Source organism: Myotis brandtii, unplaced genomic scaffold (assembly GCF_000412655.1).
Source record: "Myotis brandtii unplaced genomic scaffold, ASM41265v1 scaffold2204, whole genome shotgun sequence".
Taxonomy (NCBI): Eukaryota; Metazoa; Chordata; class Mammalia; order Chiroptera; family Vespertilionidae; genus Myotis; species Myotis brandtii.
The window spans coordinates 1-7,360 of NW_005358261.1; the positions used below are offsets into that span (position 1 = coordinate 1).

Consider the following 7,360-nt stretch of genomic DNA (forward strand, 5'->3'; position numbering starts at 1 on the left):
CTCCCAGTCTAATTAGCATATTACCCTTTTATTAGAAATAGATTGTATTGTGCATTCACCACTCCAAGTAAAGTCTCCTTCCATCACCACTTATCCCCTCTATACCCTTTTCTTTCTCTCCCCACCCCTTTTTTCCTCTGGTAATCATCATACTGTTGTCTGTGTCTATGAATTATTTGGTTTTTTTGCTTAATCCCTTCATCTTTTTCACCCAGCCCTGAAACCTCCCTCTCCTCTGACAGCTGTCAGTCTGTTCTCTATAAGTCTGTTTCTATTCTTTTTTTTGGGGGGGGGGATTTTGTTCATTAGATTACACAAATAAGTGAGCTCATATGTTATTTGTCTATCTGACTGGCTTATTTCACTTAGCATAATACCCTCTAGGTCCATCCATGCTGTCACAGAGGGTAAGATTCTCTATTTTTTTATGGCCAAGTAGTATTCCATTGTACCATAGCTTTTGTATCCATTCAGCTACTGATGAACACTTGGGCTGTTTCCATATCTTGACTATTGTAAATAATGCTTCAATGAACATAGGGATGCATACATTCTTTCTGATTGGTGTTGCAGGTTTCTTCAGATATATTCCCAGAAGTGGAATTGCTGGGTCATAAGGCAGCTCCATTTTTAATTTTTTTAAATTTCTTTAAACTTTTTTTTAATACTCACCCAAGGATATGTTAGTAGTTGTTTCTTTTCTTTTGTTGTTATTATTATTTTTTATTGATTTCAGAGAGAGAAAGGGGCTGGGTCATAAGGCAGCTCCATTTTTAATTTTTTAAAATTTCTTTAAACTTTTTTTTTTTAATACTTACCCAAGGATATGTTAGTAGTTGTTTTTTTTCTTTTGTTATTATTATTATTTTTTATTGATTTCAGAGAGAGAAAGGGAGAGAGAGAAATATCCATGTGAAAGAGAAACATCAATAGGTAGCCTCCCATACCTGCCCTGACCAGGGACTGAACCTGCAACCTAGGTATGTGCTCTGACTGGGAATAGAACCCACAACTTTTCCGTGTATGAGACAATGCTCCAACCAACTGAGCCACCTGGCCAGGGCTCTTTTTGAATTTTTTGAGGAAATGCCATACTGTTTTCCACAGTGGTTGCACCAGTCTGCATTCCTACCAACAGTACATGAGAGGATTCCCTTTTCTTCACATCCTCACCAACACTTACTGTTTCTTGATTTATTGATGAATGTCATTCTAACAGGTGTGAGGTGATATCTCATTGTGGTTTTAATTTGCATTTCTCTCATGATTAGTGATGCTGAGCATCTTTTCATACCTATTGGCATCTGTATGCTCTCTTTGGAGACATGTCTATTAGGTCCTTCGCCCCATTTTTTAATTAAATTGCTTGTATTTTTGGTGGTAAGTTGTATAAGTTCTCTATAAATTTTGGATATAAACCCTTTCTCAGAAGTATCATTGGCGAACATGTTCTCTCATTCGGTGGGTTGTCTTGATTTTGTTGATTATTTCCTTTGCTGTGCAAAAACATTTCAGTTTTATGTAGTCCCATTTGTTTACTTTTGTTGTTGTTGTTAGCCTTGCCCGAGGAGATATATCAGAAAAAATATTGCTATGAGAAATGTCTGAGATTTTACTGCCTATTTTCTGGAAGGATTTTTATGTTTTTGAGTCTAACATTTAAATCTTTAATCAATTTTGAGTTTATTCTTGTGTGTGTAAAAAGGTGGTCTGGTTTCATTTTTTTGCATGTATCTGTCCCAAGTTTCCCAACACCATTTATTGAATAAATTATCTTTATCCCATTGTATGTTCTTGCTTCCTTTGTCAAATATTAATTGACCATACGGACATGAGTTTATTTCTGGGTTCCTTATTCTGTTCCATTGATATATATGTCCATTTTTATGCTAGTACCATGCTGTTTTGATTACTATGGCCTTGTAGTATAGTTTGATATCAGGTAATGTGATTCCTCCAACTTTGTTCTTCTTTCTCAAGATTGCTATCGCTATTTGGAGTCTTTTGTGGCTCCATAAAATGTTTTGGAATATTTGTTCTAGTTCTGTGAAATATGCCATTGGTATCTTGATAGGAATTGTGTTGAATCTATAGGTTGATCTGGGTAGTATGGACATTTTAATTATATTCTTCCTATCCATGAACACAATAAATACTTCCACTTATTTATATCTTCTTCAATTTCTTTTTTCAGTGTCTTATAATTTTCAATGCACAGGTCTTTTACATCCTTAGTTAAATTTATTCCTAGATATTTTTTATGCAATTGTAAGAGGGTAATTTTAATTTATCATGAAAGTGTAATGTATGTAAAGTATCTAGTACAGAGCTAGAACAGAATTAGTCCCCAATTAATAACTATTACTATAAATATATAACTTACTTGCTATAGATCTCATGCAATTTTCCTATGCTAAGGGTAGACTTTTCCACTCACAATCATTAGCAAAAAAAAAAAAAAATACAGGCAGCTGCTTCCATGTGGATTTCTGATCATGTGAGTCACTGTTAAAAATCTTGGCTCCCATGACCAAAAATTTGATAGCTTTGCAAGCTGTTCCAGAAATGGGTCACAGTACTATTTTTCTCTTTTAGTGGGAAGATAGAAGGATGAAGCTTTTATGTGTGAATTTGTTAACCTCCCTCCTTCTTATAAACTTACGATCTTCTAGAAAGAAGGAACTAGGTTGATTGTAATAATGACCACATTCCTGTGTACAGGAAAGTGCCATTAAACTGTAAAGAATGTCCCCAGCCAACTATCCTAGCTCCAAAATAAAGGAGTGGGTTGTCCTCATGTTTGCCCCAAAGCCAAAAACCTAAAGTCACAGAGAAAACATCACCACAGTGGTAGAGGCTCTCCTGCGTCAGAAAAAAAGGAGGAGATACCCTAGCTTCTTCCTTTTGCTCACCTTCTAATCTCCTACCAGTCCCTTCTGTTGGCCAAACATGGAGAACCACCTGACAAGATAGCTTGACACAAGCTACAGGGGTAACACTGGCATACCAGGCCCAGGGGCAGGGGCAGGGGCAGGAAGTAACCTAAGGACCAATGGGAAAACAACTGAAATCTTCTTTCAGTTTCTTGAAAAGGCCAAGCTCTTTCCAATGTCAAGATATTTACATATTCTGTGCCCTCTGCCTATAATTCTTTTCCTACCACTATTCACCTAGCTGCTTCTTTCTCATTCTTCAGGTCTAAATTTAAATGTCATTTCCTCAAAGAGGTCTTCCCTGATTATCAATCTAGAGGAGGTTGCCCTATTATTCTTTCTCTAAAAAAACCTTTGCCGAAACCGGTTTGGCTCAGTGGATAGAGCGTCGGCCTGCGGACTGAAGGGTCCCAGGTTCGATTCTGGTCAAGGGCATGTACCTGGGTTGCGGGCACATCCCCAGTAGATGTGCAGGAGGCAGCTGATCGATGTTTCTCTCTCATCGATGTTTCTGACTCTCTATCTCTCTCCCTTCCTCTCTGTAAAAAATCAATCAAATACATATTTTTTTAAAAAACCTTATGTTCCTACAAACCTTATAATTGTATAGATACCTGTGTGATTATCTGTATAATGTCTATTAATCCAGGGGCAAGACCTATCTGTTTTGCTACCTACTATATTGCCAGAATCTGGACAGTGCCTCACATGTAGTCATCAGCACTCAGTAAAATTGGTAGCCATAATTATTGCTATCTATTATTTTTAGCAATAATTGAATAATCAAAAGAAGATATCAGCCCTTTGGAATATATATTAATTTCTTTCTGATGCTTCTCTCTATTTTTTTCTTCCTAATATTTAGTTAACACAAGTTGTAAGTTCCAGTTCTATAAATACTTTTTAAGCATTGTCTAGAATATCAAATTTCTACTTCTTGAGGCTTCAAAGTTCATTAGAGGAAAGTTGCTACATTCCTTGAACTGTCAAAACAAAAACTATGTTGGCAAACTTGGAATACATAAATTCTTTTCATCAAATTATCTGTAACTGAAATGAGAAGAATCTGTGCAGGAGAGCCATTTATCATCTGCACAATCTGTTTATGCTTCATACATTCTGGTTGGGATCTTTTGATTTTTGTTCTTTAAAACTATTGAATGATACATTTTTGGCACTTCCCAGAAGATCTTTATTTTTGTTCTACACTCATTTTTTTTTCCTCAATAAAATTCAGCTCCCTTTTCTTTCTTAGCATTTTGTTCTAGTTGCTACATGTGGAGTGGAGGAATGCCCTACCCTTTGTAGATAAAATAAATCTGGACTCTACATAAGGAGGGGCTGTTTTGTCTTTAGAGACTTTTTAAGAAGTTGTTGACAGTATTACAGATGTCTCCCATTTCCCCCCTCACCCAGCCGGTACCGACGCTCCCAGGTCTTTACTACTCTATTGTCCATGTCCATGGGCTTTGTATATAAGTATAAAGTTCTTTGGTTTATTTTTCCTTGTCCCTCCACCTTCACATCTAGGTAGAGACGTTGTCTCTAAGATTCCCAGGCTTTCTTAACTCCGGGCTTCTCAACCCATCTGCCACTATCTCCCATGTTATCATTTGTGTGTGCGTGTGTGCGTGTGTGCGTGTGTGTGCGAGCACACGCGCACACACACACACACACACACACACACACACACACACACACCTCTTGCAAGTTTAGGAAAGGAGGAGCTGGGAAAGTCGACAGGCTGGTTCTTTAGCCAGCAGAGGGGACTAAGGTGACCATCTTGGGCAATCAGCATGTATGGAGCTAAAAGCCCACTTACAGGTTCATTTTTACCATCACTCTAAGATTTACTCATCGAATATTTATTGAATGCCTATTATGTGTTGGAAACCATGCTAGAGCTAGAGATTCAATTAGAATAAGGTGTGGTTCTTCCTTTCAAGGAGCACACTGTGTAGTACAGGGAGTGAGGCAAGTAACAAATATGTATGTATGTATTTCAACATACACATTTAACTTTATTTATCAATGCCATTTAAAGTTTGATTTTATAAAACAAAAAGGCACTAAGAGTTCTGTATTATTGGAATTTAAACAGTAAAAATAGTGACAGCTTTATAAGTGTAAATTATATACATTAAAATAAAACAATTAGAGAGTTTTTCAATATGGGAACTATACAAATGAAATAAATGGCAAAAGGACCTTCTAGGAATATTGTGGATTATTAGAAACTTTAGGACGTAAACAACAAATCTGAATATTCAGACTTGTTTTGCTGTTTCATATTTACCTATCTTCTGAGTCAAGCTACTTGACCAAAAGGTCTGATTTAGGAAAGCGTTTAGCTTTATAGCAAAAGTTTCCCATCTCCAGTTACTACCTTCAAAGGAATTGATATTACAGTGCTGATGTAATCTGCTGGTTCTCTCTGAACAGTGTGCAAAAAATGTCAACCCTATGGAAAGTCAAACAGGTACCAAAAGATGGAACAAAATGTACAGTTCAATAAAGTATAATGTTAGGTTTTCCCAATCTAAAATTAATCAGTGAAATGAAACGTGAACTGAGTTGACTTGGTCTCAGGAAACACGTTTGAAAATTCCATTATTATTCTCTGCTCATCTTCAGCCACGGACAGGGATTTTGTCGGCCATCATGCTGTTTGCCTTGTGGATGGTAGCAGTGAAGTAACGCAGATGGACTTGCTCAGAATTGGTAATGAACTCTGGTCCCAACTTTCCCACTTTTCAGATACAACCAAAACTTTGTCTGTATAGAGCAATAGATCAAATGAATGAGAAACTTCCAACAGTGACAGGAATGTCACCGTAGTGTGATCTGTCTGATCACCCAGCGGATTTCATCTTGGATAGCTTTCTGAGACTGTTCTCCGGGTGTACTGTCATCTTTGGCGGTCTGGTCACAATTAGCATCGAACTGCCATCTTTCAAGGACCTCACCACTTTCAATATTCGAGATGACTACCACCAGTTTCTGCACTGCACACTTGTATAACCAATCTCTTAGTTGTTCCACCACATTGCTTAGGTATTTCATGAGCTCAGGATCAGTGGTTACAAGCATGGTGAGTCCACATTTCTGCACTCAAGTAAAGGTTTCAGATGGATAAATGCCACCCTGATGTAAAATGCTGTGGATGCCAAGTGAGAAGAACTTGGGCCCAATGTCGGTGCTCTAGTGCAGGACGATGCCCTACTCCCCGGAGAGCTGCCCCGGGATGCCAGGCCAACAGCCACAGTGCGCGCCCACCACACACCATGACCGCAGGCTCGCAGCAGCTACTCCCCACCTCGCTTCAAAAGTAACCAAATAACAAATATTTAGAATTCATTATGTCAAATTCTCTAAGAAAAGTAAACACAAGGCACTATGGGAAAAGGCCACTAACCCAATCTTTGGGGTGAGCAAGAGGTGAGAGTAGGGATGCCACAGCAAATGTTTCAAAAAGGTGGTGCTTGAGCTGAAAGATGAGTAGGATTTTCCTGGACAAAGAGTAGAAGAATGTTCCAGAAAAAAAGGAACAGTATGTGCAGAAGTTCATAGCAATGTGTTATGAAGGAATTATTAGTAATTTAGGGCCAGGGCCAGGACAGGGAAGGGAGTATGAGATGAACTAAAGAGGTCAGCACAGAACAGGGTATTGACAGGTTTTATATCAGGTAAGAATCCATTTTCTATGATCAGGTCCTTCTGAACAAACTCAAGTTAAAAGGAATTGATGATCTGTATGGAAAGAAGACAGACTTTTGGAGTCAGGTAACTTGGGTTTGAAACTTGGACCATTAGTTTTCGTCCTTGGCAAAATTACTTAGCCTCTCGAAGCCTCAGTTGCTTCATCAATAAATGGACATCATATCTGCTCTAAAGCATTATAATTAGGGTTGAATAATATAATACATATAGTATCTAGTGCAGTACATGATATAAAGTTAAATCTCAACTATGATAGAATAAACCTCTATAATCAAGAATATTCAGCCCCTGCTGGTATGGCTCAGTTGGTTGGGCATCACCCCATGCACCAAAAGATTGCTGGTTCAATTCCTGGTCTGGGTACATGCCCAGGTAGAGAGCATGCAAGAGGCAGCTGATCAATGTTTCGTTCTCACACTGATGTTTCTCTCTCTCTCTCTCTCTCTCTCTCTCTCTCTCTCTCTCTTTCTCTCTCTCTCTCCCTCCCTATCCCTTCCTGTCTCTCTAAAATTAGATTTTAAAATCTTAAAAAAAACAATAACACAATATCCATGGAAAGCCTTGAGTCACACAGTTAAGTGAACACAAACTAGTTCTGGTTTGTCTCCAGCAACCAAAGAGACATTTGTCCTGCTTGGACTATTTGTATCCTTTTTGTTTTGGCTCTTTGTTTCTGTGCTTTTAAAATATATATATTTTTATTTATT

At 38.0% G+C, this 7,360-nt stretch overlaps 1 pseudogene; it reads right to left on the minus strand.

The window, feature by feature from the left end:
* Positions 1 to 5,563: 5,563 nt before the first annotated feature.
* LOC102255586 overlaps positions 5,564 to 7,360 on the minus strand; it is a 4,207-nt pseudogene continuing 2,410 nt past the window's right edge.